This window comes from Nicotiana sylvestris, chromosome 9 (assembly GCF_000393655.2).
Source record: "Nicotiana sylvestris chromosome 9, ASM39365v2, whole genome shotgun sequence".
Taxonomy (NCBI): Eukaryota; Viridiplantae; Streptophyta; class Magnoliopsida; order Solanales; family Solanaceae; genus Nicotiana; species Nicotiana sylvestris.
The window spans coordinates 14228994-14242436 of NC_091065.1; the positions used below are offsets into that span (position 1 = coordinate 14228994).

A 13443-nucleotide genomic window follows, 5' to 3' on the forward strand; every position below is an offset into this window, starting at 1 on the left:
AAAAAATTAATTTTTTAAATTAAAACATAAATGTGGGACATAAGATGCCAATAACAATAAGTTGGGCTTTTTTATACTATTTATTAGGTTAAGTTGTCATACAATGCTGAACCCCTTTTAGTTAAGGAATTTTTAGTTTTCTTAGCCCAAATTAAAAACCAACATGACATTAGGCCCAAAATTCGGCCAAGCCCAGATCCCTTAGCCACTATGACCTACCGACCCATGTCCTACCCGACCCAATACAATTTTAATACCAATCATTCACTCTACTCAAATCCAATGGCAATAATTCTTTCACACTATCACACAAAAACCTAATTAACACAAACCCTAACCCCAAAATTCTCAACACCAACCGCACCCAACCCAGTCACCCGCTGCCGCCGTCCAAACTCGCCTGAAAATGTCAAATCTGGCACGTGCTTGGTTCCCCCTCTTCCCCTTTATCTTTCTTCCACGTAGCCAGACAAATAACAGATTTGTCCGTACTATCCGAATCTGCCTCATCCCCTCACACACTCTTCATCTTGCAAGAAATTCGTTTGAAGACAAGGATAAGATTAATGTAAGGATCCCGATAAGGATCTAAATTCAATTGCCAATCGAAAACAAAATCAACACTTTGTGGGATAATTTTCTGGCTATATTAACTGAAAAGTTGAAAACAATTACAAGGAAAAGTAACCGAATTAACTAGAAAAATTCAAAAGAGAGGTCGCCATAGCCACTGAGAATCTAAAGAAATAGACGAGAAGAGAATTAGAAGAAGAAGAGAAGGAGAGAGAGCAAAAGAGAGAAGAAGAATTTGGGGGAGAAATGAAATTACCGGAAATTCGTTGCCTTCTCTCTCTTGCCGTTGGGTTTTTGTAACAAACTAACAACTTGCTGACATGGCGCGATCGTGACCCTTCCTCCTCATTAATGAACTTCTAATCCTGGTCCTTCGTTCGAATTAGCTGAGCATTCCTAAACACTGTAACTTAGCTTCGAATCCCCTTCATTACATTTTATTTGACAATTACTTTGGACCTCTAATTCATGACAATTAATGGGGAGCGTAGGATTGAGTCTCACTCGATCTACTCCCTCTATTTGTCCTTTACTTGTTTTAAAATCGAATTTTGGACTTTTCTTTTGAAAAATCGGGATTTCTTGTAAAGGAAGTAGAGAAGTTTTCAGAGAAAGATATAAAAGGGGTCGTTTTTCAGATTTAAGGGAGATTTTTTTGGGGACAAAAAAGGAAAAGGAGTGAAGAACTAGTGTGTAGGAACTCTTCAGAAAGAAACATACATTAAAAATATTTTTGTTTTTTGTTTTAATTAAGACTTTTGGACATTAAAGTGAGAGACAGAAAACGAAAAGAAAGGATCCGCGAAAGGTTCTAGGATTTTTGCTTTTGATTTTCGATCTTCTTCTTCTGATTTCCTAGTTCTTTCATATTAAAAAAATATTGCAAGTTTCTTCGGTTTCTTTTTTTATTTCAAAATCAGAAAACAAAAAGGGATTTCAGTTTCTCTTCTCTTCAATTTTTGGATATCAAAATATGGAGTTCGATTGAGTTAGAGGTGAGTTCGGTTTCTCCGGCGCCGTTCGAGTGTTGTTGCTGGTTCGTGGTTCTTGGAACACAAGTTCGTACTTGCTAGTTTTCCTAAATAGTGAAGGAATTTCACACATCTCAGGTCCATTCTTCCTCTTTACTCTATTAATGGTGTGATTAAATTATGATAAGAGCCATAATAAATTAACTTAGGGGGTGTTTGAAAGCGAGATTAGAGGGAACCAGTTATAAAATTGTTTGAATGAATTTTTGGGGCTGCATATAATTAACTGTTTGTTTCGCCTATGGTAATGGAGAAATGAATCTGACTGAATTTTCTGTCTATAAATTAATGCGTAATTAGCTATCTTTATGGATTTGAGCGCTATTTAGTTCATATACGCTTGGCTTTGATATGAGGGATTGAACTGTGTGTGCAATTAGGATGATATTGGTGCCAATTATTTAGTTCACTAGTCCGTCTATGTGTCATGACTTCATGCTTTTCTCTAAATGCATTCAAGGATTTTTGAGAAGCCTGTGGCGTGAGTGGCATTCAAAAAGGATTGTTGGGGAGTTTTATTTTCATGACATTGAATGAAGCAATTTCCTCTTGGAGAATTATAATTGGAATGAATTTAGGTTTGAAGTCCGATTTGTTAATAAATTTCAAGCTTAGTTTTTCAAGTTGCATAGTGCTTTAGACGGGATTAGTGGAGCATATGAGTAGAGACGGAGCTAGAATTTCAAGCTTATAGGTTCAACATTCTCAGCTTTTTAAGTTACTGGATTCTAAATTATTAATTAATAACTAATTAATGAATTTTTCAAGATAAATACAGAGCTTGAACCAAAGCTACTGGGTTCGCCGAACCCGATGCCACAATGCTGGCTCCGCCCCTGCATCTGAGGTTCCTTGTTTGATCTTTTATTTAGAATTAAATATCCGGAAATTGTCGTACGGCTCTTATCACCTTTTAATCCACCTTTCTTTATCTTTTTTTTTGCCCCTCTTATATTATTTGTTTTCTTTGTCTGATTGTTCATTTTAAGAGTATTAGGTGTCTCTTGGATTGTTACTTGTCAGGTGTTTTGTTCTCTTTAATCTGTGAATTAAATCGTTTGAAACATGCCGGGGGTTTGAGCCTTAAACATGAAAAGAGAATGAGCATGATATGGTGGTTGTTTTTATTTTAGTTTATTTTATTTTTGCTTTTCTCCTTTTGTCCACTAAGAGCATGTTTAGGCCGACCACACTTGGTAAATAGATATTAGGTTGTTTATTTATTTATATTTTTCAAGGATAGAGATTGCCCCTTAATTAATTAATTTATCAGGGGTATACCCGAAGGCATTGTAAATATTAATTTGTTAAGGGGAATGCCCCTTAGTACATGTAAATAAAAGTGGAGGCGACGAAATTATGGAAGCGTATTACAAAATTTAGTACATTTTTTTCTTTATTTAGGTGGGTCAACCTCGAACCTTTTTGTGTTTATTTTTGCTTTTGTGTGTTTTTATCTCAGTTTGAGTACCCTTTAAAGCCAATTAGATCATGTACGCAACCGTGACTTTCATGGAATCTCCCCGAGTCAATTGAACCCCCTTACTTAGAATCTCTGGTGCAGACTATGTTTTAGAGTCAAAACGTGTTTTAAAAGGAAAAATTATCTTTAGAAAAATGGTGACTTGGCACATCGAAGCCAAATGTCAAGTGACGACTCTGAAAATCTTTTGAAACACAATTTAATCACTTTCAAATTGAAAACCTTTTTGAGCTTTTAAATCACTTTTTTTTTTAAAGGGTAGTTAAGGTGAAAAAAAATGAGTGTGACAACTTTGCGGGCTTCCACTCGTGGTGAATTGCAGTTCAGGTGGTCAAATTCCTGATGTTGATATTGAAGAGAATGAGAGTGACGAAGAACAATCAGATTGGTTTTACATTTCAATGGCAATCGGATTTGGTGTAAGCTTTTGGGGAGTATGTGCTTCTTTGATTTTCAAGAGATCATGGAGACATGTCTATTATCGCTTTTTAGATAGTAGTTGAAAATCCTTATGTGAAAAGTTACAAATATAGGGAGGGATATGGTTGAGGAGATTGTTATTCTCAAGAGTCTTATTGTATGTTCACTTAAACAAAAAGTAGACAAATATTCACAAATATGTTTTTTAATCTCCGTAGTTATAGTAGGGTAAATTTTAAACCTTCGTAGTTACAGAAACGTGATCTTATTTATTCTTTGGCGTGGAGAGTGGGTTATTAGCATAAAAACTTTAAGTTTATTATATGATATTAGACAGTATAGACTCCTGGCACTTCAACCTAAGTGAAGAAAAACTCTTTAAGGAAGCAAAACAAATTGTATATGGATAGAAATCGGGGCTATCTGATTTCATCCTTTGCTCGAGATGGGAATGTTGCGTCAAGGAGCTAGGCCATCGGGTCCGGAATTGAAGCCTCTTTTCGGACCAAGGTCGACGTCAATCGCAGTCAGAGAGAGGCAGACTCCGAGTGACATCGGTATAGCTTGATAACGGAAAATGCGGGATATCCGCGATTGATCGAGGATCATGGCGTGAATCTCGAAACGGATCAATCCACGACGGTTAATCAGATGTCAATATGGTTTCCTACTTAAATTAGAAGCGTATCCTGATTAGGGCTCCTCTATTATATAAAGAGAGATCCTATTCATTTGTTATGATAGTTCACTCATAAGAATATATACACTCATTACTTTTCCGCTATTTCACTTACTATTCATCAGAGTTGCTTTATCATTTACTATTCTTACTATCCCACCTCGAGACTACCCAAGTCGAGGTCGAGACCTGGCTAACATACTGGTTTGATTTATTTTATTCTCCAATTTATTCATTTATTTTCTTGCTTATTAATTGGTATTGGACGAAATCACATATCCTTAAAACCACAATATAAGTTTAATTGTTATCCGAATTTGAGGGTAAACATAAACTTGTTAAAAATAGAAGGTGAGATTCTAAATATGAATAGAACAATTACTCTGTCTAATTTGGGTTAATTAGGGTTGTGCGTCCAAACTGGAGTTGGCAAATAAATATATGAAATGTTGTATATTTATATATTCTGTCAAATTATAGAAGTTAATTGTCTCTGTTTCATGAACGCACATAAATAAATACCGAAGCATTCTCAATCACTATGAAAACATTCTGTCTTACAAGTTTGCTTTAAACACAAAGACCAAACATCTTATCCAACAAATCAAAATTTTCAATACAGAAGTCGAATAATTATGTCTGTCTTTAACATTCTGTAGGCAAAAACATAGAATCAGAGTACAAAAGGCCTAATTTACTACTGGTTAGGTGCATATACAACATGCCAGAGCAGTCCATAATTAGTTGGCAAAGCCAACACAAGATTAGAGACGTCTCTCCTTCATTCTATATTTCAATTAAATCAACTCTCTGGTCAAATCCTGCAAACCTTTTCGAGTTTGTTGACTATGAGCTTCTTGAATTTGTCTTATAACAATTTAACAGGAAAGATACATGTGAGCACTCAACTTCAAAGCTTTAATCCCTCGGGTTTCCAAGGAAACAAACTTTGCGGGCTTCCACTCGTGGTGAACTGCAGTTCAGGTGGTCAAATTCCTGATGTCGATACTGAAAAGGATGAGAGTGACGAAGATGAATTGGATTGGTTCTACATTTCAATGGCAATAGGATTTGGTCTTAGCTTTTGGGGAATAGTATGTTCTTTGATTTTCAAGAATCAAAGAGACATGCCTATTATCGTTTTTTAGATAGTAGTTGGAAAACCTTATGTGCAAAGTTATAAATAGAGGAAGGGATAGGTTGAGGAGATTGTTATTCTCAAAAGTCTTATTGTATGATGTACTTTTCCTTCAATAAAAAATAGATGACTGTTCCCAAATGATGAAGATGAATTGGATTGGATTGGTTCTACATTTTTCGGACAAGTTGAGTATTCCCAACTACTATTTAAAAAACGATAATAGGCATGTCACCATAATCTCTAGAAAATCAAAGACAAACATACTCCCCAAAAGCTTAGACCAAATCCTATTACCATTGAAATGTAGAACCAATCCAATTCATCTTCATCACTCTCATCTTTTTCAGTATAGACATCAGGAATTTGACCACCTGAACTGCAGCTCACCGAGAGTGGAAACCCGTAAATTTATTTTCTTGGAAACTTGAAGGATTAAAGCTTTGAAGTTGAGTGCTCACAGGTATCTTTCCTGTTAAATTGTTATAAGACAAATTCAAGAGGCTCAAAGTTGACAAACTCGAAATATAGGACCACTTAAATTGTTGGAACTCAAAAACATTGATTGTCCCGCATCTGACCAAGCTAGTACTTAGATGGTTGGAACCTCACCAACAAATTAGTACCTGACAAATAAAGTGAAACAAGATTGGAGAGATTAAAAACCCATTTGGGAACAGGAGAATTAAAGTTGTTGCCAACAAGATCGAGAGTCTCAAGTGAAGAAAAATTATGATCAAGTAAAGGCGGTATATGATGAAGATTACACACAGATAAACGAAGATAAATCAGAAGGAAGATTGTAGGCAGATAGTTGCTTTGCTGGAAATGTTGAATATAGCAGTACTCAAAAGTCTTATTGTTGACTAGTTGTACATCTCAAATTAACAAATGTAATTGAAACAAATTTCAAGATGTTAGGATCCAATTTTTCTTTATATGCCCCACTTCCCAGTTTCCTGGCATTTGCCTAAGTAAAGAAAAGTTGGCCACCAAGTTTGAACCTTTAATTCTCTATCCTGTCAGAAAGTGATAATAGATAGTTTGAATTTTCTTAAGGATAAATTTTTGGTTTTCTACTTTAACATATAGTGATATAATTGGGGATGAAATAGCTTTAGGGATTGCATATTTCTGACCAATTGTATACCTGATTGTGAAATAGAGATTGCATGTTTCTGACCATTCATGCTCTTCCTCGCGATTCCACGAATTTACTTGAGTTTAAGAACAACGAACAAAGAATTGAACAACTTCAACAATGACAATGTATCAATGGCCAAATCGAGCTAATAGAAAAGCAAAGGAGAAATCCTCAAAATAAACTGCCAAGTTATCTAGACAGGAAAGTGCAATAAACGCATTAGGACTGCATCATATTTCGAACAACTAATATGCATCAACTATAGTAGAAGAACTAGTAAGAGCAGGGGCGGATTCAGGAGGCACAAGGGTGTTCACTCGAACCCCCTTCGCCAAAACATTATATTGTGTATATAAGGCAAAATCTGATTTTTACAACTATATATTATGTTTTGAAACCCCTTCACACAGCCCAAAAGTACGACTTAGTGTTCAAAACCGTTGTGAGGTCATTGATTTAATTCCCATTAGCTACAATCTCATTAAATCTTTTAACTTATTCCTTTTTTGGACCCCTTAGCAAAAGTCCTGCCTCCACCACTAATAAGAGATGGCTTTTTCTTGGTTACGCGGTGTAAATGAAATTAAGAGGGACATTTCACATAAGAATGATCCTTGACAACTCTCTTCCCAGCGCTTCCCATATAGAGCAACAAGATCTGGTCTAAACAACTTGGCACGATGCCAAAATCCTCACAAAATAAGACAAGTATACAGATGATAATACCCTAATAATTAAGCTTAAGTTTCTCTTTTTTTTTTCTTTTACTTTTACATTAGTAACTTCAATGTAGAGGCGTTAATTACTAGGAGAGAGCGTACATTCATTCAACTTGGCATGAATAAGAGATCTGTATTTTTCATGTCCAAGTCTAAACGAAGGAAAAATTGAAGATAGTAAAGGAAACACAAAGGAAAACTAAAATTGAAAAATTAGCAGAGAATAAATGCTCAGAGAGGACATAGTCTTTTTCATCATTTAGGCAAAAATGTCAATGCTCAAAAAGAAAAAAAGAGCAGCCCGTGCACTTTAAGCTCCCACTATGCACGCCGAAAACTGTCAAAGCTTAACATAAGAATTAATACTTACACAGTTTTTTTTCTTCTCAAACTGAGAAACAGGCCTTCAATGTGAGACTTCAACTGCAGCCGGAAACTTTTCCTTATATCTGAGATGGTTGTCCAATCATATCACACTTGATGCATAGCAGTCTGAAATCGATAATGGAATCGATAGCAGGAGGTTATTTCTAGACATCGAAGCGAAGTGAGGCACCTAAGACCGATCGACTGTTGGTAGTCGATGGAGATCATCATGGTAATATAATCTTAGCTCAGAAAACAAGAGTTTTTAACCAGCAAAAAGACAAAGACTTCATAATGAAGACTTTTTCTTAACTGTTCATTGAATAATTGAGGCAAGAGAGGAAGGCTATTGGGAGTGTAGAAAGGGACATGGTGGGGCACTGAAATGAAGTAAATTGCTGTGGGGTATGTGTTAGGTGTGACTTTTGCTCATATCATGATTTTTTTTTTTTTAGGAAATAGTGGAAATTTGAATGACCATAGTAAACTAACTGTTACATTATTGCTGAAATTCGGATGAAACTCTACACTCTACATTCAAGAAAATGTTCCTTTTCTTATCATTTTTCCAAGTTCAAGGTTCATCGTTAAGAATTTGGATAAGATTAATGTTTCTGTCTTAAAACAGTCTCTGCTTAGTATTGTTTGTTAACAGAGTTTTGTCGAAATTACTAGTGTATACGGCGAATTCGGGGGCTTGATTCCCCTGTCATAGAACCATCTCGTGGTCGTGCCCCTCGAAGCTCGAAGCCAAGGTCGAGACTCATGCTCGTGGCTCGATATATATATCGGTCCGAAGGATATCGTATTCTGACAGGTACAATAAGCTATGACGGGCGAAAGGGGGGTTCCCAAGGCACGCGGCTTAACCTGACATGGTTGGTCTATCCAAGGCCTATTTCAAGATGTTATGTCTAGCCATCCTATCTCCATACCTTTACGATTAACACGTTCTGTACCATAACGGATTCCCCTCCTATATAAAGGGGATCCCCATTACTTTGTAGACTCGATTGATGTTGCTCCATTTCTCCACAAGTACAATAATATCTCTCTCTTTTCTTTCTAACTTGTTCGTTCTCACTGGCCCGAGGTTACCTTGATATCCATCGTTTCCTTACTTGTTCTTCATCGTATAACTCAGTATTGGCCATAAAGAGCCTTGTTTAATTATATCTTCAACTGTTATCCCGTCCCCCGACTATCCCCGATAGCTTGAATTCGACCCTGACGTTGGCCCCGAGGTCCCCCATCGACCAGACCTATATTCGGGCAGCAGGCCCTTCGGTCTGATTTCTATCTCGTTTTAGCTTGCATTTCATCATTAAACTCCACATTATTAGCATCAATTGTTCTAACAACTAGCTCGGGAATAGATCACGTATTTTTAGAATCACATTTACAAATTTAATTGTTGTTACCATTTTCACGGTAAACAACTAGCGTCTTAAGAAAAATAAGAATTTTAAATAATATGTTTCTCTACGGTCTACATTGACTTTTGTATTTTAATTAGTACTACCAAATTGAAAGAAAATTACATATTCTGACCTTTAAGCCTCGTCATAATTGATAAAATAAAATTCATAGTCTTCACCTACCTTGCCCTGTCTCGTCGTTGGCTTGCTAAGAAAATTGTTGGGTAATATTATTTATTGTTTTCATTTTTGGGGAAAATTGAATTGAATAGGACTATAAAGAACAAGAGGAGACGTACTTAAAAAGAGAAAGCAGGCCAACCGTTAGTTTCTTTTTGTACAAATAATAGGCTTAGTCATAGGCTTTCACAATCAACTATTGCTTGGAATCTTCCTTCTAATTTTTTATTTTTTGGTAATCTTCCTACTATTAGCTTGTTTCCTCTTGAATTAGTTTATCTTTTTCTTAAATTATGTTATGAGATTATGCATAATAACTCAATTTTTAGATGATTTCATTGTAGATGAGATATTAGGACAAGTAAAGGATGCATTATATATCCAGAAAGTGAGAATAATTATGTCTGTCTTTAACTTTATGCAGTGGCGGATGTAGTGTAGTATCACCGGATTTAACTGAACCCATAACTTTTGACGCGGAGTAAAAATTTGTGTAAAAATTCATTAAAATTACAAAAATAGTACATATGAACCCATAACTCTAAAAATCTAATGGGTTCGATGCTAAAAACTTTAAAAGTTGAACCCATAAGATTTAGATCCTGAATCCGCCTCTGCTTTACTTAGACCAAAACATAGAATCAAAGTGGATATCATGTCCTGAGAATAACATATCATCCCCTCCTTCTATGCTGACCCGGGCCGGACGTACAAATACTGTTCCCGAAACTTGAAAATACTGTAGAAAAGTTTCCTCACCTAGCGAGCCTGGGCGCGAGGTGGAGCTCGCCTGGAGCCAGGCACCGCCAGGTCTTGGGCGAGGGCTCTTGACTTGCGCCGATTTCTCCTTTTTCGTGCTCTTTTCCAGTATTTTCAGTATCCTCTTGTACAACCTTCATTCCTCTATGGTTATTTTTGTAGATCGATAGTCTAAATGAGCTAGCTGTGTATATTTGCTTACTTGGTTGAATAAAAATTTTCGTTTCAACCTTCTTACTATTGGAGTTCGACATTTGAATAGTAATAATAAAATGCACGCCATTGAGATGATATTTAAGATGAAACTTCATGCATTACGTACAATCACTCTAGTCAACCTCCTCCTGCAAAAGAAGAATCAAATGTCATTTACATCCTTCACCACTGCCTGAAAGATTGTACACAAAGGCATAGAAGGCTAGCAGTATTACCTCAGAATCACGAGCTTAATATCCTTTCAACTATGCAACCAACAGATCTAAGGGGTGATAAACTGCATATACCTGTTGCCTATAAAAGAAGAAAAAGTAAAAGATGATTTGAAAATCAATAGATCTAATACTTGGAAAAGCTATCCCCTCAAGACTATTTACAAGGGATAGGCAAAACCATACCTATCAGAAAAGTAAGATCGCGCTAAAACAATCACTATGTACAGGAAGCGACTGAAGACTAAAAACAATGCAACACACTTAACAAAAAATTTCGTGATGCAAAAGAATGATCCATACAGCTTAAAAGATTAGCAAAGAGAAAAAGTTTACTAATAGAAAAGGAAAGAGAAGCCTTGAAAATTACAAAACAAAGTGAAGCACCTTTTTCGCTTACATATTATTACCAAAATCCTGATAAAGAAAGAGAAACGATTTTTAAATCACTGAGGAATAAACTTCAATATTTTTAGTAGGAGGAAAACAAATAATCTGCATTTAAGGAGGAAAAATAAATTTGACATGTGAACCCTAAGCGATCTCTTCCTCGCTCACCTCACTAGAACATGTAAGATTGATTCATATTTCAAAAGACTATGTATGTGCATAGTAAAAACACTTCTAGTTTGATAATACTACATTCTGCTATCAACTTCCTAGAGCATATTATTAATTTCTGTAGTTTTTCTTCACACAATGTATAAAATTTTCTGTAGTTGCAAGATATTACATTTTTTGTCATCTAACATTAAAATTCATCTTACGATGCAAATGCAAGATTTAACAAAGGAAAAGAACTAACAAACAAGCAAAGGGAAGTAATGAACAATAAAAAGCTACTGAAGCAAAGAATAACTTACATCTATGAGAGCACCATTTGTGTAATCATCACAGATATCCCTTGTCGACTCTTAAGTTGGGAATTTGAGCAATATTTGGCCAGTAATCCCCCTTCTCAAATTCTAGACGCGGTTGAAGCAATGGGCAGTTGAGAATAGATAGTGCAGAAATGGAAGAGGGCAGCCTTTTTACTGGAAGAGATTGGAGATTAGGACAACTGAAGATGGTCAGCAGAGAGAGAGAGGCGGGAATTGTTGGGAATAAACCCCTTACCAAAATAATATTCACGGTAATAAAGCGGAATAATAATGTAGCACCGAGATACGATAATTAACAAGAATAAAAGAGTAACAATGACACCAAGATTTTTACGTGGAAAACCCTTCTGAATAAGGGAAAAAAAACCACGACCCCGAGAGGAGCAACTGATATCACTATAGTAAGGAATTTTACACTTTGTAGGTCGGAGATAAATACTCCAAAGACCACTACAACACTCAAAAGAAATAACCCTCTTTTGATATTCCCACCTCACTACAATATCGCTCACTCTCTATTTTCCTCACAGACTATTTTCTTATACCTTGTCTGTGAAACCTCACTCTTTCTTTCTCTCTTTGTTGGTGTGAAGAAATGAGAGTTGAAGCTCTCCTTTTATAGCCAAAGCTTCACCCTCTAAAGCCTACAATATTTGACAATTTACACACACTTTTCACAATTCAACAAAGTTGGCTACCAAACCAAAGAAATTCAACAAGGTTGGCTACCAACCAAACCAAGTCAACAAGGTTGGCTACCAAACCAAAGAAAACTCTTATTAGGCACATGCCTAATACTTCTTCAATGAGATGGACATCATCAATCTCCCCCTCCAGTCTCATTCATCCAGAGGAGGTAGCACTGTCTTCTAGTTTGAGTGCATGCCGACAAGTTCTTTGCATAGCTCGAACTTGTTCCTTGGTACCACCTTGGTCAGCATATCTGCGGGATTCTCACTTGTAGAAATCTTCAAGACTTTTAGAGATTCATTATCTACCATTTCTCGAATCCAATGATATCTCACATCAATGTGTTTGGTCCTTGCATGGTACATAGAGTTCTTGCTAAGGTCTATTGCACTTTGACTGTCACAATAGACGACATACTCCTTCTGATGCAATCCAAGCTCTTGAAGGAATCGCTTGAGCCATATCATCTCCTTGCCAGTTTCTGTAGCGGCAATGTACTCTGCTTCAGTTGTTGAAAGTGCAACGCACTTCTGCAACTTAGACTGCCATGATATAGCTCCCCCTGAAAATGTAAATAAATATCCAGTAGTAGATTTTCTGTTGTCAATGTCACCTGCCATATCAGCATCTGTATAGCCCTTCAAGATTGGATCAGATCCTCCAAAGCACAAACAATCTCCCGTGGTACCTCTCAGGTACCTGAGTATCCACTTGACTGCTTCCCAATGTTCCTTTCCAGGATTTTCAAGAAACCTGCTGACAACACCAACTGCGTGAGCAATATCAGGTCTAGTACATACCATTGCATACATCAAGCTTCCGACTGCTGAAGAATAAGGAACTTTAGCCATGTTCCCTTTCTCCTCCACTGTTGTAGGACACATCTTCTTACTCAACTTTAGATGACCAGCAAGAGGTGTGCTGACTGGCTTAGCATTCTTCATGTTGAAGCGTTCTAGTACACGTTCAATGTACTTCTCCTGAGATAGCCACAACTTTCTACTTGTTCTCTCTCGAACTATCTTCATCCCTAGAATTTGTTGTGCTGGGCCCAAGTCCTTCATATCAAATGACTTGGACAGATCTCCTTTCAACTTTGCTATCAACCCCTTGTCTTTTCCTACAATTAACATGTCATCCACATACAACAACAATATAATAAAGTTATTCTCAGAAAATCTTTTGAAGTATACACATGGATCAGAATAGGTCTTTAGGTATGTTTGACTTTTCATGAATGAGTCAAACTTCATGTACCACTGCCTTGGTGCCTGCTTCAATCCATAAAGACTCTTATTCAATTTGCACACCATGTGTTTCTTTCCAGCTACTTCAAATCCTTCTGGCTGCTCCATATAAATCTCCTCTTCCAAATCTCCATGAAGAAATGCAGTTTTCACATCCAACTGCTCCACTTCAAGATCTAGGCTAGCTGCTAAGCTCAAAATTGTTCGAATAGAAGTCATTTTGACAACAGGTGAGAAAATTTCGTCAAAATCAATACCTTTCTTTTGTTCGAAGCCTTTAACCACCA

The 13443-nt window shown here is 36.5% G+C and overlaps 3 long non-coding RNA genes across 6 annotated transcripts; 1 reads left to right on the plus strand and 2 right to left on the minus strand.

The window, feature by feature from the left end:
- The first annotated feature begins 1165 nt into the window (after positions 1–1165).
- On the plus strand, positions 1166–4310 carry LOC104244086 (uncharacterized). Of its 2 annotated transcripts, none has more exons than XR_715386.1 (2): positions 1166–1682; positions 3345–4310. It is a non-coding gene; the product is annotated as an uncharacterized lncRNA (long non-coding RNA). The 2 variants fall into 2 exon arrangements; XR_715387.1 differs by having other exon boundaries at positions 3410–4310.
- Positions 4311–4697: 387 nt separating this feature from the next.
- On the minus strand, positions 4698–7934 carry LOC104244087 (uncharacterized). Of its 3 annotated transcripts, none has more exons than XR_715390.2 (3): positions 7558–7934; positions 6475–6661; positions 4698–5950 (listed from the first exon to the last, which is right to left on the minus strand). It is a non-coding gene; the product is annotated as an uncharacterized lncRNA (long non-coding RNA). The 3 variants fall into 3 exon arrangements; XR_011402206.1 differs by having other exon boundaries at positions 6475–6577; positions 7558–7927; XR_715389.2 differs by lacking the exon at positions 7558–7934 and having other exon boundaries at positions 6475–7547.
- Positions 7935–9639: 1705 nt separating this feature from the next.
- LOC104244088 (uncharacterized) lies at positions 9640–10431 on the minus strand. The gene is made up of 2 exons (XR_715391.2): positions 10342–10431; positions 9640–10254 (listed from the first exon to the last, which is right to left on the minus strand). It is a non-coding gene; the product is annotated as an uncharacterized lncRNA (long non-coding RNA).
- Positions 10432–13443: the final 3012 nt, after the last annotated feature.